The sequence below is a fragment of the Phyllostomus hastatus genome, unplaced genomic scaffold (genome assembly GCF_019186645.2).
Source record: "Phyllostomus hastatus isolate PE091 unplaced genomic scaffold, TTU_PhHast_1.1 phas_contig_402, whole genome shotgun sequence".
Taxonomy (NCBI): domain Eukaryota; kingdom Metazoa; phylum Chordata; class Mammalia; order Chiroptera; family Phyllostomidae; genus Phyllostomus; species Phyllostomus hastatus.
The window spans coordinates 5,095,759-5,123,058 of record NW_025333873.1 but is presented as its reverse complement, the minus strand read 5'-3'; the positions used below and the strand labels follow the sequence as shown (position 1 = coordinate 5,123,058).

The window sequence follows — 27,300 nt, the reverse complement described above, 5'->3', positions numbered from 1 at the left end:
ATGCCTGGGTTGCAGGCCACAGTCCCTAGCAACCGCACATTGATGTTTCTCTCTCTCTTTCTCCCTCACTTCCCTCTCTAAAAAAATAAATAAATAAAATCTAAAAAAATAAAAAATAAAAATAGCACAATACTTAAAAAAAATTTAATATTAGAAAGACCTCTCCCACTATTGCATCAGAATATAATCTTAGAATTTCTTCTTGCTGGTTCCCTGGGGACTCATTTTAGACAAGAGAAATCCTAAGAGAAGCTTGCACAAAAGATCTACACTGGAAATTATACATACAATCTTATTCTGAAGATGATTTATAAAACCTTAATACTAATATTTTGACCTATATTTAAAGTTTTTTCTTAGTAATGTAAATAATAATCAAATGCATGTTATAGCTCAACAGATTTAACTAATCTTAATTTTAAATTAGGATGTGATTACTTATAAAATATATGATTGCTATTTAATCTTTCAGAAATGTAAGCCATATTTAGTAATCCAGCATGTCATATTTAGTTTCATATTTTTATTGAAGGCCTACTTCGAGACTGATTGTCCATATGAAGGGAATGAAATGGATCACATTATTTAAATTTGGAATTCTAAATAAATATTTTTATTACAGTTGGTTCATCAGAATTGAAATTAACATATAACAATAATTGAGTATCATTTATCTGGAAACTGACCTACCACAATAGTTAATTATCTAAACTAATAGTTTTCAGTTCTTCAAAACCATGTTTCTCTTTGATAGTCATAAAAATAATTTATTTCTATTTACTATTGTTTGAAATTTAAAATAAATTTAATTTGTTTAAAAAAATCAAAAGATTTGGGTACAAAGTACTGGTTTATTTTCAAACTTAATAATGTCTCCAATTTATTGAGGTATATTTACAGTTATAGAACAGAAGTTTCTAACATGAGTTCCATGGACCCTTCAGAAAGTTATTAAACTCTCCTGATATTATGTAGAAAGTTTTGTCCCTGTGGAAATTCGTTTGAGATGAAGTGTCTGTAGCTTATATTGGAGCCTCAAGGTTGTCACTCACCCAAGCAAGGTTAAAACCCATTTTCATAGGGCCTCTGAAGCGTTGTACCTTCCAAAGGAAGGTAAATTTGCTTTGCTTTCTGTAATCACTAAATCATAGAATCTAGGAGTGACCAACCTCCACTTTTTACAAGTGAGGAAATTGAGCTCTCCTAGAAGTTAAGTGACTTACCCAAGGATATCATAGTTCAATTTTTGTTAAATTAGCAGAGGACTCAGTGGGGTCCCTATGGTATCCTGATTGATTTCCTAGGGCCTTTTTAGCCTTCCAGCCTCTGCACAGAGGTTATTGAGCTTTCAGTTTGTCAGCAAGGTATTTGTATTTGAATACAAAACTTTTGTAGACACAACAGAGATCTCTAATAACTTGTTCCAATTATTTCATGAAGTATTAGTAATTAGTGATGTGTTGCCAGTTATGTGGTTTCTTAGAGGGAGTATGTGCAGAAACCTGTTTAATACAAAAGGAAAACATCTCTCAGTCTTCAAGAAAAAATTATGCCTTTGATGTGTCCATGTTGAAGTAGAATTTAGGAGCAAGGTCATGAAACTTCAGATATAGGACTCTCAGGCCTGTGACATTTCATTCACTTGACAAATATTTATTGTGTGGACCTAGGTTTTACTAAATAATAAAGAATGCTTGTGGAAAATTATTAGATTGTTCATTTAATAATATTAGCAGTTTAATTAACGTTGGAAAATGTTTTTCTTTCTAATCACTGACCAAAAGAATAAAATGTCAAAAGTAATACTGACAGCAAATTTGCATAATAATCCTTAGAACATTGGCCTGACAGTTATGAAATATTATCAATTTTTAGACTTCTGGGAATTAAGGAAATTTCCTAATTTAAATACAGGGCCAAAGCAAAAAAGATTTTTGTTTTATTTATCATTGTTTACTATCAGATTGAGACTTATTATTCTTAATGATTTCTTTAATGTTTAAATTTAGTGATTATATTTTACATCGTGAGCATAGATCCTGAATTTTTATATTACTTGGTAATATAAAATAACAGAGTTGCAAATATGAAAGCTATAGCAAATTAATTGAAAATATACTCAAATTTTAATCAGATTTTTATATACTTAGGGTACCTTCAAAATAAGGATTTTATAATTTAATGTGCTATTACATTTCAAAGAACTAAAGACTAATCCCATTTGTCAATATTCATCTTCAGATGGTATGCTTGAAATTTATGAATTATGAAATTTTGTGTGCATCTTTCTAATCTCAGTTAATCAGTTTGGTTTTTCAAGCTGGAATATGGTTCTTCAACATTCCTATCTTAAGATTCCTTCACCAGTTTGGCTTATATGAAGAAATCACTCCAAAGGAATATTAACATTCATTTTAAAATGAATGTTTTTACATTCTTTTTTAAAAAATAATTATAAAAATATTTATTTATTTTTTAGAGAGAGGGGGAAGGGAAGGAAAAAGAGAGGGAGAGAAACATCAATTGTGTGAAAGAAACATCAATCATTTGCTTCTCGGACACGCCCCAGCTGGGACTGGGCCCACAACTCAGACTTGTGTCGTGACAGGGAGTCGAACCAGCAACCCTGTACTTTGTGGAATGACACTCAACTAACTGAGCCACGCTGGTCAGGGCTGTTTTTACATTCTATGCTTATAAAATGTTTTCTACTTTATTTCCATATGTTTAAGGTATACAATTGGTTTCCCAGGGTGAACATGTGATAAACAATATTTTAGTTATAGGCAGTGTGAGTCCATTGAGGCGGAACCTCAGTTATGTGTCTTTTCCTGTGATCCCATGCATGGTGTCCTGAGCTTATGGTATTTATCACGTTGCTTTAACTGTTTCTTTATTCAGCTAAACCTCCCCCATCCCCAAGTTTTTCAGGACAGGGATCTAGCTCAACTTTGAATCTTTAAAATAGAGCACACAGGAGACACTTATATATATATATATATTTTTAAATGAATGAATTGATTGAGGGACAATAGGAGACCCATCTTTGGGTCCCCTATAGTTACCAAACAAGACTTGAAACTCTAAGGTACTGTATTATTCAGGGTTTTCCAGAGAAACAGAATGAATAGGATGGATATAGATATAGATATAGATATAGATATAGATGAATACATATATATTTCATATATATATATATATATATATGAGAAAAAGATTGAGTGTTTTAAAGAAATTGCTCATGCAGTTGTGGAGTCTGGCAAGTCTGAGACCTGCAGAGCAGGTCAGCAGGCTGGAGACTCAGTTGGTGTTGCAGCTCAAATCCAAAGTCTCAGGGGTCCTCAGTCTTTTTTCCCTTAGAGAGAAAAGGCCCACTACCATTATGGAGGTTAATCTGGTTTACTCACAGTCTACTGACTTAAATGATAATTTCCTCTGAAAAATACCTTCACAGCAAAATCTGAACTGGTGTTTGACCATATACCTGAGTACTGTGGCTTAGCCAAAGTGACATATAAAATTCACCGTCACAGGTATCAAAAAAGATTCCTCAGCGTTTTTATTAAATGAATCATCTATGAAAAATTCAGTTAGTATAATAAATAATAACAAGTTAAAATAAAGCAACATGCATGGCTGTGATCAGGAATGAATTCATATATTAGAATCTAATAAGTGTAGCATGGGGGAAAAAAGTACGGCATATGAACAAGTATTACATTACATATAAGTCAGGAAATTTTCTGGGGATAGTGACCAGAATGGGGAGAACTTAGGAAAATAGTCTTAAAGAACACGGATTTTGTCCAAACTTTGAAGAAAGTGTGCATGCTGTGCCTCCATGGGGAGCTGGGGGAGCTCTGGCGAGCAGAGCGCCAAGGCCTGTGGGAGGGCGGGCAAGGAGAGGCAGGGGAAGCTGAGGGAGGGCCTCGAATACACGTTCTGTATTTGCTTAGCTTGGCAATTAAAAAAAACTTGTGAGAGTTAATTGGGAGGCAAGTGATTAAATAAAAACATTTCTGAAAGCTCTTGTTCTGCAGGTGTACTGGACTAGTGTCTTCTAAGCCCAAGCAGAGGAGATAAGAACCTGGACAAGATTTATTAACAGAAAGAGAGTTCAAATGTTTTAGAGTTTGTTGAGAGAATTGACAGAACTTTTTGATTTAATGTTGGACAGAAGTTGGAGAGAGGATATACTGAGAGAGAGGAGATTTTGCCTAAGTTGGCAATTTGATACTGTGAGAATGGTGGTAATTTTTGACAGTTAGGTGGAAATACAGAAGGTGGGCAGGTAGAATATGATGAATGGTGCATTCATATGACTCCATAGATATTCCATAGGGTAAAACCTATTATAGCGCTGTATTCTAGTATTCTAACAGTCCACTTTGAGGCATAAAATATAGTACCTTCTTATTAAGGAATTTTATTCTGCTTGTTGTAACCAGCATACTTTTATTACCAACTTCATCATAGTGCAAAATTAGTACTTGAAGATACCAGACATATCAAATTTCTGGTAAATCATCAAATGTGTAGTTGGTATCTGCTGTGACAAAGACAGTGAAAACTGTAGAGGTTCAGAACAGGGTGTATTTACGGCTATTTCCTGGGAAGGATTTATGGAGGGTGTCAGATTTCAACTCGTGTAGATAGGACTTGAAATGTTGCACAAAGTGGAGTCGGTGGGGCAAGTGGAAAGCCCCACAAGTTGTAGGTTTAGCTATTGCTAACATACACTGTTTTAACAGAAGACTTTGCTAAAACAAACAAACAAACAAATAAATTTTTGTTGATTTGAATTATTTTATACCTTATACACAACCCTTTTTACCTGCTTGTTATGTATGATTAATCATTTTATATGCCTCAGCCTTGGTCCTGCGATTTAAATTGGAGCCCTGGTGACCTGAAACTGTAGCTTCAGTTAATTATATAATTTACCTTTCTTCTCTCACTCCCCAGTCTCTTCTTCAGCCTTTCAGTCTTAAAAACCTGTGAAAGCATTGGGCATTTCTTGAGGGTAGCACTGAGATGATCTGTTTCCCATTTGATGTACTTGATCTTGTCAGTACACTGTGTATGCCTTTCTTTTCGTGACTTTGTTTTGCCCAGGGCCCTAACATGACAGTGATTGGGATGTTCCTTGGTCCAGAGCCACGTATTTCTACCGTTGTCATTGTGCTTTAGCCTACCTCCTCTTGCTTCTTTCAGTGATAGTATTTCTTGCAAATGCCTTGCTTCTCAAGCCCCATTCTTATCTGTGTTCTCGAAACTGCGGTGCCTCTTACTGTTACTGCTCCCCATGGTAAATCTCTTTTTTGGATTGCAGTTGCAGCAGTAGGTATGATATGCATAGAACTGGAATCAATGAAAGAACGTTGCATTTATATTCAGTTTTCGTCAAGTCAAACTGATTTCCTTTCCAAGTAGTCTTGTGTTCAAGGTTTCAGTACATGTTATCATCTTTCTTAAAAAAATTAGTTATTTATTTTTAGAGAGAGGGGAAGGGAGGGAGAGAGAGAGGGAGAGAAACATCGATGTGTTAGAGATAACATCAGCCGTCTCTCGCATGCCCCCAGTAGCGTGCCTGGCCTGCATCCCAGGCATTTGCCCTGACTGGGAATCGAACCTGGAAACCTTTCTGGTTTACAGGCCAGCACTCAATCCACTAAGCCATGCCAGCCAGGGAAGTACGTGTTATCATCTTACAATACAAAAATAATATTTGGTATTGTTAAGTTTTGTTGCTTACAAAGTTAATAGAGAATGGAATGTTTAAAATACTCATGCAATTTATATGGAAAACATCCCACAATTGTGTAGCTTCAGTTTAAAAAAAAGTTTATTTATAATGATCAAGGAAACTACATTTTTAACAATGCTGGGAGAAAAGGATTTAATAACTCCCAAACATCTTAATCCCACTTCTTTCCCTGATAGTTTTATTAATTGGGATTCCTCTGGAGATCCCTCTTTGGAAAACAAATCCTCCTAATTCCACCTTTACCCAAGAGATCACAATGCAAGTGTTCCTTCTTTTGCATGTGCTTAATCATGATAAGAAGCATTATGTCTTTCCCCCTTAATTATTCCTTGTTACTACATATGTAGTTGCAAAAAATACCCACTCTAATTAAAATTCAGGGAGAGCACTGAGACTTCAATGTAGCTGTCAGTATATTAATTATAATTTACTGAATGGTTAACCAATAAAGGTTTGTGTTTTTTAAGCATTTTCTTTTTTTTTTAAGATTTTATTTATTTATTTTTGGAGAGGGGAAGGGAGGGAGAAAGAGAGAGAGAATCAATGTGTAGTTGCCTCTCACATGGCCCCCACTGGGTACCTGGCCTGCAGCCCAGGCATGTGCCCTGACTGGGAATCGAACCTGCGATGCTTTGGTCGCAGCCCGAGCTCAATCCACTGAGCTACGCCAGCCAGGGCCCAATAAAGGTTTTAAATAAACTCTAAATTCCTTTCTACATTTATGTAATAACTAGTAGTTTCTTCACTAATAGTTCTCTAGGTGATCAACACAATATATTTTACTTAATAAATAAGAAAATAGAGTATTTTGAGATATTGGAGTTATTCACCATAAAACACTATGCCGTAATCTTCTTAATCCATTTATTAAAAATTTATTGTCCTTCACTAAAAAGTAAATTTTAATATAAGCCCTGGCTTGTTTGGCTCAGTGGGTTGGGTTGCAGGCCAGGTCCCCAGTAGGGACCATGTAAGAGGCAACCACACATTGATGTTTCTTTCCCTCTCTTTCTCTCTCCCTTCCCTTCTCTCTAAAAATAAATAAATTAAATCTTTAAAAAATTAAAAGTACATTTTAAAATATTGTTTAGTATGTTAAGCAGTATTATGTTTACCCAACCTTAGACGTGAAATATTACCAATACAATGGAAATGCCCTGTGTAAGCCATTTGCAACTCTTTCTGTTTCTCCCCAAGTGTAAACACTATACTGAATTTGTGAGTTATTAAATAAAAACTCACTAAAAATAAGTTTTTACTGCATATATATCTGGACAAATAATATAGTTTATTGATTGTTTATTTTTGAACTTTATTAAAAATGGTATATTTGTATATGACTTAAGATCTACTTGTAAATTTCTAAAATTCATTGACATTGCTCTGTGGGACATTGATTTTCATGGCTAGTTCTGAATATGACAATGATTTGCTCTACTATTCATCCCTCAGGGATAAGCAGAGGGTAGAAAGAATAAGGGAAAATCGAAATCAAGTTTGTGAAAATTTTGGAAAAGATACTTAAGAAAGTTTGTAAAATAGGATTGAAATTGTGAACATGTCTATGGTGATAATAAATCTTAGCATACTAGGACTAGCCAAAACCTTGAAGGGAGAAAACTAGTTTTAGGCAACCCCTGCACTCCCCCCAAAATATAATGCTACCCCACAAACTTATGCAGAATTCTTTGTTGTTTTGATCTTTATAGCATGAAGCTGGGGGAGAGTGGTAGGTGCAGGAGCACAGAAGCATGTGGACTCAGGATGGTTGTGTGTTGGGACGTGCTGTATTCCTGGTGTCTTTGTGGGGAACTATTTGTGCTTCATTGGGGTTTCCTTTACAGGGACTCTGGACTGCCTTCGGGCACTTTTCTAAGAGTTTGTTTTGTTGTTAAAGGGATTGTGGTTGTTCAGGCAGGTTCAAGAATAAATCTCAAAAGTGGACATTATGATATTCTACCCTCAACTTTTGCTGATTTTTTCCTCTTACCTTCACTCATTTTATTTCTCTCTTCCTCTCTCTCTCTTTTGCTTGATCTTCCAGCTTTAATATGCCTCTCCCTTAAATGTTGGATTGTTTTTGTAGTAATTTATTCTTTTCTCACTTTTCGTTTGTCATCTAATCCACTCTACTACCAAGGATTCCAAAAACCTTTATGTCCCACTTCTTCGGAAGTCAGCAGGGTTTATCTGCTTGGATGTCATATTTGTAATTAATGTGTACATAAGCACATAACTGAATTCATTAGCCTCTCCCTCGGACATCTGTTATCTCCTGTAAACTCAGTCTCAGCTAAATGGCATTAATGTCCATCCTGTCTCCCATGCCAGGAAATGTGATCTTTTGTAGGAGTTTATTCAGAGAACATAATCCTGAATGTAATCAAAGTTTCAGCAAGAAGGATGCCTCATCGTAGCATTGTTTTTAACAGCAAAAAATCAGAACCAATGTAAAATCCTGCACCATCGTCTTGCTTAAAAACTGTGGCACACCATGTATACACACAAATATTTTACAGACAATGCAAACTATGCAGAAGAATGTTTAATAACATGAGAAAAATATATAAATTTAGTAAAAAAGATGCTCTTAAACAATATGCACACTATGATACTATAATTGTTAAAACAAAACTATATATGTACCTTTATTTGTAGAAGAATATATATAGAAATCTTTGCATTAATTGATTCTAGATGGGATAGTTATGGGTGGTTTTTGTTTACCTGCCGTTTCTAGACTTGTACAATAAATGTGACACACAGACAATTTGGCCTCTTGTTTTTACCCCCACTTATTACTGATTTGTACCCCAACTGTTACTGCAAAACCCCAGCTGCTCACTGTGGTGGAATTAGACTATCACAGCAACTCTCTGGCCTCCATTGCTCAGCTGCCAGAGTTATCTTCCTAAAGACCTTAGCTGGCTGGGTCCTTCCCTTGCTTAGCCTTTCCAATTAAGTAGCTAAATGTTCAATTCCCCCAAACCATCAAGAATAAATTTTACTGTTTTTCTTATTAAGATTTGATCTGAAGACCTTCAGCCCACTGTAATTTAGCCAGCTCAAGATGTAATATAACATTTTCTCCTAACCCTAAAAAGTCACTTTTGACAAAAATACAGATAGTTATGCCAAATTTTGGGGTTGGGGGTGGGAGAAGGGAGGAAGAAAGGGAGAAAGCAAGAGAGGAAAAATATGAATTGAATTCGGGCATTTGCAAATGTTTGCTCTTCGCTTGCCACTTCTGTTCTACCTCTGCAACCTGTCACACTCTGCCCTTGTTCATTTCTATCCAAGGGACAGTTTTTTGGTTTTCTTGAGTATTTAGCCAGTTAGAACAAGTAACCAAATAATGAAAATCCATTGGTTTTAGTGCCAATTATTATATCAGCCGATCCTATTAGGAGTATTTATTGAAGCATGTCATGCTAATAGTCCCAGAGTGTAATTATACTTGCAGATTTTTCATGCTTTCAGGGAGTTTGCAACATGTTCCAGATGGTTAAATAGAAAGGAGGAGACATTTTGTACTGTCTTTTCAATTATGATTATGAATTTGATGTTACTAGTTATGTTACCATCATTGCTTTTGTTAGATTAAAATGAGAGGAGTTTAAACAAATATGTAGGTTTTGGTTTTTTGAAACATCTCTTCTACTGTGGTCAACAATTAACAGGACCTTTTAGATTCTTTTCCTCTGGTAAATTTTTGAATTGCTTTAATTTAAGCTTCATTAAAAGGAGATAATTACGTCTTAAGTAGTAATTCTTTTATGATTGTAGTTCTTAATTTATTCTTGGAAAGTATTCACTCAGGTTTGTTTTAGACTTAGAATTACATGATTAACCTTCTTGAAAAAACTTACAGGAGCCTGAAAGAACATAATTTTACAAACCACTGAAGGTTGTTTGACATTTTCCACAAACTGGTATGACGTTAGATTCCAAATCAGTGGGACATATACTTGAACATTTTGCCAATAGTAATAGTGATGACTTTTCATTCATCTACTCATAGTCTCATATACCCTTTACTGACCATCCAGCTGCTCTCATTTGAAAACCAAAGATTAGACACTGAGGGTGAAAAAGTAATGAAAGGAAAGCCAGTGACTTATCAGACCAAGGTGGTCGTGCCTAGCTGTTAAGTTTATTCCTTCAGTGTTACCTATTTGTGGTAAAGGAAAAAATGGGTTATTAAAAGGGCTATTAAATATTCTAAATTTTTTCAGTTTTAAGTTATAATACAATAGATATTGATAACTTATATAAATTAAACCTCTGTGGAGTCCTCAGTGATTTTTAAAAGTGTAAAAGGATCCTTAAACCAAAGAAAAAATTGAGAACTATTGATTCACAAAGGTGTCCAACCCACAGCCCGTGGGCCGCACATGACCCAGGATAGCTATGAGTGCGGCCCAACACAAAATCATAAATTTACTTAAAACATTATGAGATATTTTTGTAATTATGTGTCGCAATCTATTTCTTGTGTGGCCCAAGGCAACTCTTCTTCCAGTGTGGCCCAGAGATGCCAAAAGATTGGACCCCTGAAGGGGGAAGGAGCCATAATGTGTTATTAATTTTAGGAAAAATTGTTACTAAGTACATTTTCATTTCCTACTCTTGGTTCATAAAGTAAGTGGGTTTTTTTAAATCAGGGAAATATACCTTTAAGAAAATAAATGTCTGTTTCTGCTTATTAAAAAACTGAAAGTTACAAATGTATGCATACCCAGTTCCCAGTTGATCCATGCCCCTCTCCTACTCCTGCCCCTTTGGTCCTCACTTCAGAGGAAAGGAGCAGGGCAGTTTCCTCAGCCCGGGCCCACCTGCTGGGAGTGTTGTTGATGGACAGTAGGTACCAACTGCTGCTAAATGAGGAGGCCAATATATGCACCGAGTACTTGACAAAACAATATAGAGGATTTTGTACAGAGTATTTTTCAAGGGAGTACAAGCGACATTCCTCAAAAGTGGATTTTGATCTGATCTTGGGGCAGATGCGCGCATGGACTCCCAGGGCGGGAGGGAGAGGGAGGGGAGTACGTGGAGAGCGGGGCTGGCAAACTCAGCTCAGCCGGTGCAGTGCAGCAGCAGCTGTGGATGATAAACAAAGAGCATGACGGTATTCCAAAGTTTTGTTTATGAACAGTGAACTTCATTTCATATAGAATTCCTGTGGCATGAAATATTCTTCTTCTTTTTATTTTTTTCAACCGCTTAAAAATGTAAAAACCATTGTTAGCTCATGGGCCCTACAGCAGTAAGTGGTGGACCCTGTATGAACCATGATGGTAACCAGAGGCCTATTCTTATAACTTTAAAAATAGGTAATAAACATTAGTGAGGTATTTTAGAACCAAGTGATCAGACATTTTCTTTTTATTCTTTTCATCCAGTCCACATCATTTATTTTTGTAACAAGCAGAGTCATTCAATCCTCAGATATTTAAGAGCTCAGTAAGTGGTAAACACTGCACCAGGTGCTCAGGGAGCGCGGTGAACGAGAGATGAAGTTCCTAGTCTTTGGCACTCACACTCACATAGGAAGAAAAGATCACTAAGTAGAACTGGATAATTTGAGGTAGAAAGTTACGAGGGGAGCTACTTTTGATTGTGTGATTAAGGAGAGTTTATATGTGAGACCTTGTGTAATAAAAACTTAATTCCCTATTTACTTTAGAGATGAATGATTTTGTGGTATTGTGTAATGAAAACTCAGCAGAAAGAACCTCTTCTTTTACTAATCTTGAGCTTTCATTATTACCTATATGATGTCTATATTTGTATATCCAGGCAACGCCCAAATTAAAAATGCTCATCATTATCATTCAAAGTCACAAAGTACACTATCACTAGCAACCGTACAACCATTTCCCCAGCTCTCTTGATTCTTACAACTGTTACTCAGCTATTTTTGCAATTCTTGCATACCATTCATTAAAACTGTTCATTCTTTCTCTTCCATGGGTATTAAACTAGCATCTTGTTCAGCTTTTCAAGATCATCAGTACCCTCCAAGTCTGCAGCGGGCCTGACCCCCCTCCCTGGCCTGCTGCACACAGTGTTCTGCTAGACAACCGCCCGCATCCCGTGTTCCCAGTGTCGCTCTGTGGAAAGTGACAGTTAAATATAACCACAGGATTATGACTTCGGTTCCAAAAAAATGGAATTACTTATTAAAATCTCTAAGCACATAGGCTGGTCACTTCTCTATTTTAAAAGATAATATGCAATTTAGAAATATCAAGAAAATGAGATATCTAGATACAACTAGTTTTATCAGTTAACTTTAGTATCTATTTTTTCTACCCAAAGAGCTGAGAAGGTTTTTGTCAGGTGACAGTGTGTGGCGTAGAGCCTACACATAGAAAAATGTGTGATGTGTAATGTAAACACTCATCTGATAAAGTCTATGCTGGTTTTAACTTACCTGAAGGGATCTAACCTTTGCTTTGTTTTAGGCCTTAAGAAAATGCCACCTTTGAACACACATAAAAACCTGCATTGGGAATTCAAGTTCTATCTGAGTATCCTGTGTTAGTGCTTTGTAGATCTAGTGCAGCTTAGCGTTGATAGTCCTCAACAGCTGCCTTCCTTATTTAGTAGAGTTGCTCTTTAGGAAAGAATTAAATACTTGTAGTTTAGGTGTTACGTTTCATTTTTAAGTTTGGATATGGACTCTCCCCAGCACCCTGGTGTTCTCTTCTTTTGCCTTGTGGCAAAAACAGAGGGATAAATTATATGGCAGAATGATGCCACGGAAAAGGGTTTTCCCCAGTTAGTGGAGACTAGCACTTTATGCCTTTCAGCGTCCTTCCCTCCCTGTGTTCTCCCCTCCAAACCCATGCCTAATTCCTTACATAGTAATCTAGTGTATCCCTCATGCTGTTGATACTGCTCTTGAATTGTTCAGGAAGATTCGCCATGTTCTTTGACCAGTTTAATGATCTTCATCCTCATTGAGCTTTTAACTGCATTTTATTGTTGACTTAGAACAGGTTCATTAATTCCACATATTAAACTATTAAAATGTTGTGTACCTACTCTGTTCCAGTTAAAAAACATTCACCTGGGAGCATACAGTCTATCGAGGAAGATAAGTAATAAGCACACAATCACACAAACAAATATGTAAATAAAAAATTGCAGAAAATGCCTATGAATAAAAAGAAAGTGCTATGGAAGTTTAATGGAAAGTTGACTTATATTACTGGGGTAAGAGAAGTAGAGTTTTAGCTGAAGCTTGAACTATCAGTAGGGATTGGGCAGATGCAGAAAATGGGAGGGATTATTCACAGCGGAGAGTATATTGTAATGGGTGGGGTGGGGAAAGACTAGGGAATAGGGAGGAACCGAGGAAAGGATAGTGTCCTGTGGGGAGAGTGGCTATACTGCGGGTTTTGGATGTTACTATAAGTGAGATAAAACTATGTGGAAGGGTATAAGCAGGATTAGGCTGTTGCATTTTTATAATGTGGATTGGTTATTTTTAAAATAGACTAGGTGGGGCTTGGTGATTGAATAGGGTGTGAAGTGGAAAAGATTTCAAAAGGCAGGTGCTTGCTGGTGTGTGGAGCTTAGACTAGAGTGTAAAAGTAGTAGGGGCAATTGTTTTTTAGAATAATTTGTCTCCAAAATAGATGTGTTTATACTGTATCCAGAAGTAGTAGTATTGTGTTTATTACTTTAAATGTAATAATGGGTATAGTCATTAATATTTTAGGTTTAGTAGTTGAAATGCAGGCAGTTAAACCCAATTTTGGTTTCAAGGTTATAATCTGCCTATTTCCAAAAGAGGCAAGAAATAGAAATTGATATAACCAAGTACTCTGGATTGACTTCTTACTGTACTTTTAAAAATTTTATTTTATCTTTAAAACTTAGCACTTAAGCATCAGTGTCCTCTTAAAAGCAGGAAATACATTAAAAACAAAAGCCATGTGCCCTGACCAGTGAGGCTCAGTTGGTTGGGCAGCATCCCTCAGAGGGAAGGAAGGGTAGACCGCTCTGTTCCCTGTCAGGACACATGCCTGGGTTGCGAGTGCAGTCCCCAGTCAGGGCACGTACGAGAGGCAGCCAGTGGATGTTTTTCTGTCAAATCAATGTTTCTCTTCTTCTCTTTCTCCCTCTCTTCCCCTTGCTCTAAAAATAATAAATAAAAAATCTTAAAACCCAAAAAGCCATATGAAGGTATATAAAATTTCCTTAGTATATATATTACTGAAATTAATGGTTGCAGAAGTGCATTGGGCCCAAGTCTGGCAAAAACTAAAGGAAAACATGGCAGCTGCCATCATCTAGTAGGCAGGTGGCTGACCAGTAGAAGAGAGATTAAACTAGTTGGCTGTGGCCTGTTGATTAATCAAACGCTTTATAGTAGTTACTGTGTGCCAGGCACTGTTTTAAATAACTTTAAAATATTAAATGTTCACTCTCTTAACAACTCTTTAGTAGGTACAAGTATTATCCTGCCTTTTGTAGATGAGGAAACCAAGGCATGGAGAGGTGATCAGAAAATTAGTAATGGCGAAGTTGGGCTCCAGAATCCATACTTTTAAAGATGTTTATTTATTTATTTATTTTTAGAGAGGGAAGGGAGGGAGAAATGGAGAGAGAAAGAGACATCAATGTGAAGTTGCTGGGGGCCGTGGCCTGCAACCCAGGCATGTGCCCTGACTGGAAATGGAACCTGCGACACTTTGGTTCGCAGCCTGCGCTCAATCCACTGAGCTACGCCAGCCAGGGCCAGAATCCATACTTTTAATCAAGATCCTCTACTATACCAGTTGTAAAAAGGGAATGTTGTTGCCTAAGGGCAGATGTAGATGGCTAAAGCTCAGGTGTGTAGATGGCTAAAGCTTCGCTTCACTGGTGTGAAGCTTTATTGTGTCAATGTAGTAGAGTTTACTCATTCATTCTGTCATTGATGGGCATTTGGCTTGTTCCCATATTTTGCTCTTATTAACATTGCTAGCACAAACATTTTTTTTCATCCCTTGTTGCACATGTGCACGAAACATTTCTTTGGGTTTGTGGTTCTCTTTAGTGTTGGTCCACTGGTACAGTTCTTTCTATTTACCAAAATTTATTTCCCAGCTAGAGTCCTCTTGCAGTTCCTGCTTTTAGCACGGAGCAACAGTTTTCCTATTTTTTTCAACATGATAGAATTTTGTCTTCTAACAATATCCATGAATTTGCCCAGCTATTTTAAGACACCCAAAACTTGGTGTAAAATGTTTTTTCTGTAGAGAGAGTGCAAAGTTTTCATAAAAGCAATTCATAATCATAAGCACAGTGAAATCAGCCTTCTAAAAATTAAAGATTAACAAAGAAAATAAATATTGCCATTCTATTAAAAAACTAAACAATTTTATTTTTTAAGTCTTCATTTTTTCTAGGCCTTCTCTTCACAAACTATTATTAAGAAAAAGCAACTACACACTATGAAGAATTCAAATAAATAAAATTTATATGTATTTAAAAATTTTTAATGTTAATATTGGATGGCTTGATTTCAAATTTTATTTAAATCATTTTTGTGATTTAAGAGCTTGCACTAGTGGGAAAGTTGGTAACATCATTCTTTCTTTGTTCTCTCATGGAAATCTTATGGTCTGTCCCAAGAAAAATACCTATTTTTTTCCACACAATTTTTAAAAAAGATTTTATTTATCCATCTATAGAGAGAGGGGAAAGGAAGAAGAAAGAGGGAGAGAAACATCTTTGTGTGGTTGCCTATTGCATGCCCCCTACTGGGGACCTGGCCCTTAACCCAGGCATGTGCCCTGGCTGGGAATCGAACCTAGGACACTTTGGTTCACAGCCTGCGCTCAATCCACTGAGCTACACCAGCCAGGTAATTCTTTGTTTTTGAGTAATTTTAATTAGTAATTGGTTCTTGAGAATGTCAAAATGGTGGATTTAAAATTCTCAAAAAGACAAAGTGTTAACATGCACGAAGCAAAACTTTTAAAAGATTAAAAAATGAAGTGAAAATTGAAAAGAAATAAAATATTACAAAGAACATTATAGTGTTTGATTCCAGGTAAAGGCAGCAAATTGTGCATGCATTTAATGTTGTTCTCTTTCCAAACCTCCATTTAGTTAAACAACAACAAAAATAAAGTTAACAAGGGTTGGGCTTTTGTTTTCTTTGTTTTTATTTTTTAAATCACAAATCCAGAGATGTGGGAGAAAATAAGGCAAAATTTTTGAGGCTGGAAAACAACTAGAATAGTGTAACACTGACTAGACCTAAGAAAGCCAGGTTTTAAGTAGAGAAAGCGAAGGACCAGTTGGATTTGTACTCGTGAATCTTCAAGGGCTCCGACACTGGTGGTACTGCATGACCGTGGAAGCGGAGGGAAAGAGGGGCCAGGGACTAACATGAGGAAGATCGTTTAAAAGCTACTGAAGAAACAGACACCCCAGTTTCCTTTGCTCTTTACCCCTATGCTAATGGAATGTGAGACTCGAAGTATGTTTTCTGGTTAAAACATAGGGCCTCTGGGCTAATGGACACCAGGCACACTGAAGGTGGAAGGCGATTATATGAGCCTTGGATTTTGAATGTCCTTGCTGTGTTCTCCATTTTGGGCTTCCCAAACTGAAGCCTCTATCCTCCATGCAAGAAACTGGAAGAATATTTTATGAAGAATCCGACCACCCCAAGAAGAAAAATCTAAAGACAAAGGAACTGTACATAAGTACCTGTACTCACCCTGGTCAGATAGCTCAGTTGGTTGGAGCATCATCCCATACACCAAAGGTTATAGGGCTCCGAGGTTGCAGGTTTGATCCCTGGTTGGGGCATGCACAGGAGGCAACTGATGGATGTTTCTCCCTCATGTCAGTGTTTCTCCCCTACCCCCTTTCAAGTCAATAAACATTTCCTTGGATGAGGATTTAAAATAAAAATAAGTAAATAAAATTTTTTAAAAAGCACCTGTATTTTACTTGGTAGATTGTTTCCTATGGGGGTTCAGGTTAACAGCTCTGAAACTGCTTTGTACGTGTGTGGGTGTTGAGCACATGAGTAAACAGGTGGTAGACAGTGGGGGCCAGGCTCCTCACACTGATGTCCAGCCTCAGCCGACTAACAGGTCAGTCTCCATGATACTCAGGGGAATGCATATTGAAATGAGGTCCCATTGCCATTCATTAGCCTGGTTAAAAAAATGTCTGACGATACCGAGTATTGGAAAGAATACGGAGAAAATGGTTCTCTCACACACTGCTAGTAGTAGTGTGGAACAATCATGTCGGCGGCAGTTACACAAATGGAAGTATGCAAATACTACAGCTCAGAAATTCCACTTCTGCATATTACTGTTCGTATTTCTTGCACTTGTGCATATGAAAATAGGAACAAGAAGCCTGATTAGGAATAAGAACACTGATTAAGGCATTATTTGTAATAATGAAAATTTACAGACAACTTAAATACAAGAATGGTTAAGATGTGGTATATTTACATGTACATATGAACAACAGCAACCACACACACTCACACTTACACATGCTCTCACACTTCAGCAAGGATGGAACTCCGAAACATAGTGCATGAAATCTGCAGATGTAGACTATGTGTAATGTGCAGTTTCAACGTGTATATTTTTAAACATAAGAGCATTGGTATATTTTGTTTGATATCTATCTATCTATCTATCTATCTATCTATCTATCTATCTATCTATATGATATTAAAAATTGACCGGAAGGATGTATATTAAATTCATGATGATAGTTATTTCCATTAAAGGGAGGGGAATGAACAGAGTGGGCTCTGTGAGTATGGGGGCCTTTGACTTATTGGTAATGCTTAAAAAAGAAAATAAATATGTCAGAAATGCTTACTATTATTAATTCTGGGTGGTAGACCCATAGATATTTATTTTTTCCATTTCTCAATATACATTTAAGTTCTGGCTCTGTGTGTCTGCCTAACTTCAAAATAACAAAGGAAGAATGTTGTACAGATGTCCTTTTTACCCCATGTTAACTGCATTATAGGTGCTCTTCTGTCATCGTGCTTCCTCATCTGATTCTTAAATGAGATTGAATTTAGGAAGTTAAATGGAATAATTTAATAAATTAAATTAAAGGAATAGAGGTGCTGCACTAGCCAGCTCTTGTGCCAGAATCCAGCATTGGAAGCAGCTAATGAAGACAGAAGGGCCTTACCCGTGAGGGAAAGATTGGAACTATTAATGGGAAACCTCCAGGCATGCCCAGTAGTTATGGGGATCCAGGAGGAGTTTGTATCATATCAGACCAGATCAGATCATTCATGCCGGATCTCCTGCTTTGGAATCCTAGAGGAGAGGTGGTGAGGAAAGACTTTTAATAGTGAACTCTGAGTAGCATAAATAATTGCATAATGATTACTCAGGAGATACATTTTAAGAATACTAGGCTTACTGGCGTCATAATAATGAATATCAGACCAGCACTCCTCTTTTCCCCCTGCTCCTTTAGCTCTTCCTGGTGTCTTTGGTTCTGTGTGCCCCCTGTGTCTGGTTTCGGCACTTCCCCCCGTAACCAGACCACCCTTCCTACCATGAACTCCCCCTCCTGTTCTCTGGGCTTCTTTCAACTCTGAAAACTGCATTCTCCAATGCCTCGAACCAGTGGGGCTGTGGTCTTCTCCTTTAGGTCTCTACCGCTCCTTAAGGGGTGTACTGGGAAGAAGAGTTCTCTTAGGGAAAAGTCTTGCAAGGCAGATCTCTTCCAGTTTGGTTCCTTTCTTTCAGTGATCCAATCCCCTACGTTTCTGCCTGTCATTGGTCACTTGTCAATGTCTTCAAACAGTTTTTCTTTCCTGTTTTGTCCAGAGTTAATTGTTATTTCTGGGCAAGTTAGTTCAATACAAGCTAGTCCATCATTCCTGGAGCCAGAACTCAATGAATTGCATTTTTAAATATTAGGAATATGGAATGTTTACAAAGTTTTTCAGTAAAAAATTTGAAGTAACGTAGTAACTTTAATACATAGTGAGGAGTATTACAGAAATCAAGGAAATAAATGCCAACTGAAAATACAAAAAAATCAGTATTTATAAGTAGAAAGAAGGATAAACATATAAATACAGCCAGAAAAAAATGTATCTTTAAAAGACATATAAATGGGTCTTGTAGAAGCTTAAGGGCAGAATGTAATTAGGTATTACATAAGTAGAAGTCTTAAATAGGAGTGTGTATTTAATGACCAAAAAGGACTTTAGCTGTAAAACCAGATTTTTATCCATTGTCTTTGGAAATATTTTTCCATTTGGCCTTAAAAGTTGTATTTTCTTTACCTAGCATCCTGACCTTTATCATTTCTCAGACAGTAAAATGACAGTCTAATCTCCCTTCTGCTTTTTTTTTCTTTTCTTTGTTTTAGTTGTTTGCAAAACTGCCCTTAAATGAGGTGGGAGTGAAGAGACTGAAGCCGTCTCTGGAGAGCATCCGTGCCCCACTCCCCTGGAAGCGGCCCTCCCGAGCACTGACCGACCCTGTCTGTTTCGAGGACTCATTATGAACAAGGAAGTCTCCCAGGTACAGGCTGGCTGCGGCTCTGGTTTTAAAGAGCTGCGTCTCTACAGAGGTGTGGAGGGAAAATGACTACCTGTTGACTCTGACTGTGATCTGAGATGCTACAAACATGTGCTGACATTTCTAATTGAAAACGTTCAAAAAGTTTTAGATTACACTTTATAAACTGCTTTAAAGCACATTGAAATTAACATAGGCTTCAGTAAGGGGATGTTAGTACCTTGACTTTATGAAAGAGAAAGGGAGGAAAAATGGAATGATCTAGTGATCGAACTCTGGCTTAGGTGTTTTATTCTTTAACTCATTGTTCAGTGAGTGACTCTGAGAAAGTCTTACTTTCTTCCTGTCACAGTGAAAATTTTCACCATTTTTTTTAAGATTTTATTTATTTATTTTTAGACAGGGAAGGGAGGGAGAAAGAGAGAGAGAGAAACATCAGTGTGCAGTTGCTGGGGGCCGTGGCCTGCAACCCAGGCATGTGCCCTGACTGGGAATCGAACCTGTGACACTTTGGTTCACAGCCCGCACTCAATCCACTGAACTACGCCAGCCAGGGCAATTTTTACCTTTTTAATATCCCCTCAGCATTTATTAAAAACAGTTTTAAACTGCCAAGCAAGTGCAAGATTGGTAGACTGAACAACACCTCTGTGCCCACTGCCCAGTCTCACCAATTGTAAGCATTCTGTTACCTTTGCTTTCTCTCTGTATGTATTTATTACTACTTCTGTTCTTCCACAACCATTATGGTGTTAATGATGAAAAATCATCTGAGTGGTTGTAGACATTTATGATCTTTCTCTCCTAAATAGTCATTATGTATCTCCTACTTAAACACAGTATAATAACCACATTCAGAAAACTTTGATTTTTTTATTATATCAAATATACATACAGTCCGCATTAAAATTTTGTCAGTTGTCTGATCTAGAATCACACACTGCATCATTGTCAAATCTCTTTGGTTCCTTTAACCTGGAATAGTTTATCAGCTCATCCTTGCCTTCCGTGACACTCTGGAGGAGTGCAAAGACAGGTCATTTTGCACAGTGGCAAGTCAGCTCGAGCCTGTCTGTTTCCATGTATTTTCCTTTCTAAAGAGACTTTGATATGGGACTTTGGAGATTCGTGGACTTGTTACTGAGAACCTCACCTGGAGAACGGACTATAAAGATTTTTCAGGAGAAAATTTGTTAAAATAGTAGGAACTCAAAATTCCAGAAGGTGGATTCCTAGAGGTGAGTTGGTGTTATTGAAAGAAATTTTCTGTGTGTGTGTAAGTTTACATATCCTTTTAGAATCTAAGGTTTATATATTTTTGGACAAAAATTAAGGTTTGTAAAGGCAGAACTTTTGATTTTGAAGGAATAGCACATTTACACTTTAAGGTGATTCACATCTTACAGGAATAATTCATTTTATATTATGACATAGAAGATAAGTCAGGATCAGAAACAGGATCAGTTTCATTCATTTCTGTGTGATGTTTGGACCAAGAATTGAAAAGATTCTCTCTGTTCATGTGTTTGAGAACCTTGTAAATACCACCTAGGATTTTAATTATTATTTGCTTTTTAATCAATTTTTTAAATTGATTTGAGAGAGAGGAAGGCAACGGGGATGGGGGTGGGGGGGGGAGAGAGAGAGAGAGAGAGAGAGACACTGATTTCTGTTCCACTTATTTATGCATTCCTTGGTTGCTTCATGTATGTGCTTCTTGTATGTGCCCAACTCAAGACTATCTCTAAACATGTAAAACTCAAATTTCACTTTCCAGTGTTTTCAACAGAATAATAAGTGTGAAAACATTGCTTATAAATTAAACCAAAGTCTAAGATTTATAAAATTTCAGAATAAGGTACCTCAGCAATGATCACCTAGCACAGCATTTCTCTAACCTTCTGTGAAAACCACTTAGAATACACAAAAAGTGGGGAGTGGTGGGGGGGAGTGGAGACAACTGTACTTGAACAACAATTTAAAAAATGTAAGAAAAAATATGTACAAAATGGCTGTCTTGCCTGCTCCCACTTCTGCAGTATAAAGTCAGTAGTAGCAAACAATTTGAGAGGAACAAAATAATAAAAAGTTTCACAGAAAATGTAAGGCCATGAATAAACCTTACTAATTCATCTACACATGAAATATGAGGTAGGTAGCATTATAACCCATTTCAGAGATAGGAAGCTGAGGCACATACAGGGCACATTGCCCTGGAAGAGGGCAGTTACATTCATATGATCATTGAGCAGATATTGATGCTGTTTAACCAGATATTCACCTGAAATGCTTGGAGACTTCTTTTTCATTTTTTAATAGGTAACAATAATGCTTTTGACAGATACATTCGAATCAAGCAATATGACAAGTTTCAAGCTGGGCTTTTAAAAATGCATATTCTTCCTATAAATTTGGGCAATGAAAATTATACCATGTAGATTTGTATATTAATTTTATTCATGCCCTTTCCTCTTTGGTTGGAGGAAATGACCCTGAAATTAACTGAAGGTTTACCTGACTTGATAATTTTCTAGTGCCCTCAAAATATAATTGCATTATTTTTGCAAATTATTTTGACCCATGCAGCTCTATTACTTTGGTACTTTTGCTACCTTATAACATGAAGATCAAATTTCAGTATACTGCCCTGGCTGGGTCACTCAGTTGGTGGGAGCATCTTTTGTATACCCAAACGTTGTGGGTTAGATCCCTGGTCAGGAGCATGCACGGGAGGCAACTGATGTTTCTCTCTCACATCTATGTCTCTCTCTCGCTCTCTCTCTACCCCCCTTCCTTCCTCCCTCTCTAAAATCAGTAAACATATCCTCAGGTTAGGATTAAAAATTTTGTTTAGTATACTTATTTTCTTTATCGGTTTATGTGTGTATATTTAACCATACTGTATTCTGAAACGAGTTTCTGAAATATTTTAGAGAAATTGAACAACTTCTGATCAGGGGCTTAATTATTTTAGATATTGGACTAATTTTATGTAATGAATGTGATTATTTGGTTTTGGATAATCATCTGTGGATTATCTGGGTCACATGCTGATTTTTATTCTTGCCAGCTTCTAGCTTTTTTTCTGCTCATTAGTATCAGAATCTGTGAAAGAAGGTGGAATTGGTGGAAAGAGACATTGAAATTTTTATCACTTGATTTTGTCTCTGTAGTCATCATTTTCTTTTTTTTAAGGTTGTTACCCTTTTGCTAGACTGTATTCTATGTATGTACAAGTAAATATCAAATATTCATTTTATTGTTTACATAAAGACAGCTATAGTCAGGAAGACTGGTTTTAATTTTTTTAAAGAAATCCCAACATCTATTTCACAAATTAGAACAATGTAGAACTGATTTTTGGAAGACATGTACAATGTATTTATAATTAACCAATGTCATTTCAAGATAACTGGAATCATCTAATGAGTTTTATAGATTTTCAAGGAAATGTTGAAGGTATTTTTGCCAAATTCTTTTAATAAGATAGCTACACAAATGTTATTTCATATTCTGTTTTTTCACAGTAACAAATTAATACCTACAGGGGTATTTTAGCAAGGCAAATGTATATGTTTCTTTTTTATCTTTAAAAAGTTATATTTTAAATAAAGTTAATATGAGGACTTTAAAATATTAAGTTGAAAAAACTAATTTGATTTTCCTCTTTTTTCTATATATTTGCTAATTAAAAAAACAAAAAATAAACTTTTACAATTTTTCCATTTAGAAAAAAATACAGAGAAAGAAAGCATTATCTCTTAATCTGTAGAATAAGCTTTTAGTAGTAAACATAAATATATTAAGTAAATTGTTTTAAACATTACATACTTTTAGAAATCATTACCCAATCCTTTGTAATGTCTTTGTTAGCTGAATAAATTTACAAGACTTTGCACAGGATTTTCTTTTATAGAAAACACTTTAAGAAAAACTTGATATTTTATAGAATCGATGAAATAAATAAAATGATGTCCTCATTTTTAAGAATTCATTACTTAAGTCCATTTCTTTGCCTTTGCTTTCTATATCTGACCATAATGGTTAAGATATTGGCAGACACTTATGGGGGCAGGAGCTAGGTGTGCCTACCATCTGAATTTTGGTCCCTTGCTTTATGGATTCAGAGAGGATTTCTGTTTCCAGATGTTTATGGACATCCTTACTCAGCCATTAGCTTGAAAATACCTGTTTTTTTGACAAAAAAATTAGGAGGCTTTTGAAGAAACCAAAAACATGGCAAAAACATGGAAAAGCAGCAATCAGTAGAAACTGTCTTCATGGAAGCCCAGTTGTGGTACTGATTAAACCAAGGAGGAACAGTTGGAAACAGACCAGCTGGAGTTCGAAATTTAAAGCTCTCATTTATTGAAAGGGACTATACAGAAAATAAAACGATAACCCACAGAATGGGAGTAAATATTTCAAATCATGTATCTAATAGGGGTTTAGTACCCAAACATAAGGTACTTTTAAGACTCAACAATAAAAAGACTAGTAAACCAACTGAAAAAAAATTGTCAAAGAACCTGAATAGACATTTCTCCGAAGAAGATACACAAATGGCCAATGTCATCAGTGATTAGAGATGTGTGAAGATACCATTTCACATCCACAAAGTTAGCTCTAATGAAAATAAAATTGCAAAACAGAAAATAGCAATTTTTGGTGAGGATGTAGAGTGATTGGGATGCTTGTACGTTGCTGGTAAGAGATGGTGCAGCCACTATGGAAGACAGCTTGGCGGTTCCTCAAAAAGTTCAGGAGAGTTATAGTTTGACCTAGTAGTTCCACCCCGGGTATATACTTAAGAGCACTGAAAATATGTTCACAGAAAAATTTACATTTAAATGTTCACAGCAACATTATTGATAAATAGTCCCCAAATGAAAAAACTTAAATGACCATCAGTGGATGAGCAAAATGTGGTATATCCAAACAATGGAAATTTAGCCACAAAAAGGGCAATAAAAATCCTGAAGTCCCCATTTTTTTCTCAACACACCAGAAGGGTTTCTTTCAATTGCCATTGAAATGAAAAGACAAAATTGAAAACTTCTTTCAGAGAACCGTAGGTGTGGAAGACTCCAGTTTGAGAAACATTTCTGGTCTGCAGTCAGGCGTTATCCACGGCATCACCGGGCCCTGGGGACGCATTTCTGTCGCTGATACCCAGTGCAGGAGCTCTTCGTCATTCCTCCTGTGAGACACTCCTCAGTCGCCCGCAGACTGTCCCTTGCATCTGTGCTTCTCTGTGCTAATTGCCTGCTGAGCATTTTAAAGTATATTATTACAGTTATTTGTTAACTGTTACTTATTTTTCAAATCATGCTGTTTTCAGCTACATCTGGGAGATGAGTAACAAATTTCTGATGTAGAAATGTGTAACTCAACTGAAATACAAAGCACTGACCTATTTCTTCAGCCCCACCTCTTTGGTTCAGTCTGGTCCATTTGAACAGAGGTAGATGTGGTTTCCAGTTCCTAAAACTGCTCTCTAGAGATTGCATGAGATTGTTTGGGTATAATTTAGCAAGTCTTTTTAAATAAACAGGGTACTTTTACTTAGAAACCTTATCCCTTTTTAAAAGGTGATATGCAAATTGGTTTCCTTAAACCAGCATTTCTTAATGAACCTTATTTAAGTACTCATACTGCGAAATATAAAGCCACTGCACAAAAAGAACAACTATAATAGTTTTCACTCATGAGAAGTTTTGCATTCCACTATCTGTTTATTGTTTTGTAAACAGAAAGCAGTTCATACCAGAATCATCAGCAAATTGTTGGTGACTCTCACCTTAGCTTTTTACTACTGGCTCTTATTTTGGTAGGCCAGCTGGTTTGGTCACTCTCGAATTGTTGTCTGATGTCTCCTCAGTTTCAGAATCTCAGATAAATTTAGCAGATGTCAATATCCAGCCAGTAGTCTGAGAGGAGCTTAGTATGGGGAATCTCGTTTTAAATCCAGATTTATTTGTTGCTCGAAATTAGAGTTTGTGAGATTGTGTTGTTTATGTTTACAGTTGTATACCTGTAACATGTCTTTGTGTCTCTGCAGTGCTATCAAGTATTGTAGGTGGTTTCTCCAAAATAGTAGACCTTTTACCTTTTCAAAATTAGTAGAGATGTTCTCTCATTTCTAGACCAGGAAGGTCAGTTTTTTGTTTTTGTGTTTTTTCCCCATTGAAAACAGGAGAATGAATTTCAAGAAAGTTCTACTTCTCAGCTATAGAAAAAGATTTAACCATTAAAAAAATCTTAAATATCCTTTAAAAATTTTAAATGTATTAGTGACATAATTTAACCACTTCGCTTCTATATCTTTTAGGCATAATGTTAGGAATGGGATATACAGTCAAAAGATCTAGTAACTGGCTTTGAGTTCACAATCTAGAAGAGAAGAGAAACAAGCAAATTATGATTTATATACAAATTATATCACACTTGATTAAGAAATACATGCCTAGAAGTATTTTGAGAGCCAGTAGAATTCCAGATGGGTATAACCTGGTGTCTTTGGAGATGGAGAAGATAGACAGCTAAGGAAACAAGAAGTGGCTCCTGGGAGTGAAGCAGGAGTCAGCTAACTTTTCTTTTGGGTTTTAGCAAACTCTAAAGTCTTATCTTTCATTTTCTTTCCTGTTTATCAATTTCTTCTCTCTTTTATTTGTACTTTTGTTGAAAAGTTTAGGGTTGATGCTTTTTTGTTATAAATTTATTACATAATTTCATTTTTGTCTTAATAAATTTTAAGATATTTACATTTTATTTTTGTGTGAAAACAAAATTACATGCCTTCTTTGCATTGTGATATTTGGTTAACCTCATTTATATTTTTATGGCTCTTAATCAGAAAAGAAAGTAGCAGTCTAGACTATCAGCTGATTTATCAAAAGAAACCTTACAGTCAAGAAGGAGATGGAAAGAAGTATTCAAAGTGATGAAAAGCAAGGACCTACATCCAAGATTACTTTATGCAGCAAAGCTATCATTTAGAATGGAAGGGCAGATAAAGTGCTTCCCAGATAAGGTCAAGTTAAAGGAGTTTGTCATCACTAAGCCCTTATAGTATGAAATATTACAGGGACTTCATCTAAGAAAAAGAAGATCAAAACTATGAACAATAAAGTGACAAAAAACTCACAACTGTAAACAAACCTAAAAAAAACAAAAACAAAAACAAACTAAGCAAACAGCTAGAACAGGAACACAATCAGAGAAATGGAGGGTTATCAGTGGGGAAGGGGAAGGGGAGAGAATGGGGGAAAAGGTACAGGAATTAAGTATAATTGGTAGGTACAAAGTAGACAGGGAGAAGTTAAGAATAGCATAGGAAATGGAGAGGCCAAAGAACTTGTGTGTACAACCCATGGACATGAACTAAGTAGCGATGGGGGGGCAGTGCTGGAGGGAGTAGGGGTACTGGATGGAGAAGGATAAAGGGGGGAAAATGGGACAACTGTAATAGCATAATCAGTAAAATATATTTAAAAAAAAGAAGTAGCAGTCTTATTAATTACAGTGATATATTACTTAGCTGATTATTGTTTAGTATTTGGGTGTCAGAATGGATGCTAAAAAACCATGTTGGGTCTTTCGACACCTTTTTTGTGGCGGTGGCTGTTGTCAAGTCAGGTGTATTTGCCTTTGCATTGAGGTTGTCCACCTTAAATTGTCATTGTTTTCCTAATACAGGCTTTTCCTCTCTCCCTTGACAGGAGGTTTAACAGGTTTTTTAAAATGATGACATTAATCCATAATGCAGCTCATCTCATTTATTTATCGTTACTAGAAATCTGGAACTTAAAAGTCCATCATGTATTTATACATGTTGAAATTTGAGCTTACAGTGGGATAGCCAAATGGAAATACCCATGTAACAGTTGGAAACTTAGATACCAAATTATTGAGATAAGAAAGATTGTATTTATCCTTCATAGAGGAAATCTTAGAATGAAAATCAGATCTTGTCATTCCTCGGTTCTT

The 27,300-nt window shown here is 36.3% G+C and overlaps 1 protein-coding gene across 7 annotated transcripts in view; it reads left to right on the top strand.

The window, feature by feature from the left end:
• The window catches only part of NCOA1 (nuclear receptor coactivator 1), a 211,398-nt gene that overhangs the window by 96,019 nt on the left and 88,079 nt on the right, over positions 1-27,300 (top strand). For all 7 annotated transcript variants that reach the window (XM_045844373.1, XM_045844372.1, XM_045844374.1 and 4 more), the window contains exon 3: positions 19,160-19,314. The gene's annotated coding sequence lies outside the window, so the exon portion shown is untranslated. The remainder of the gene's footprint in view (positions 1-19,159; positions 19,315-27,300) is intronic.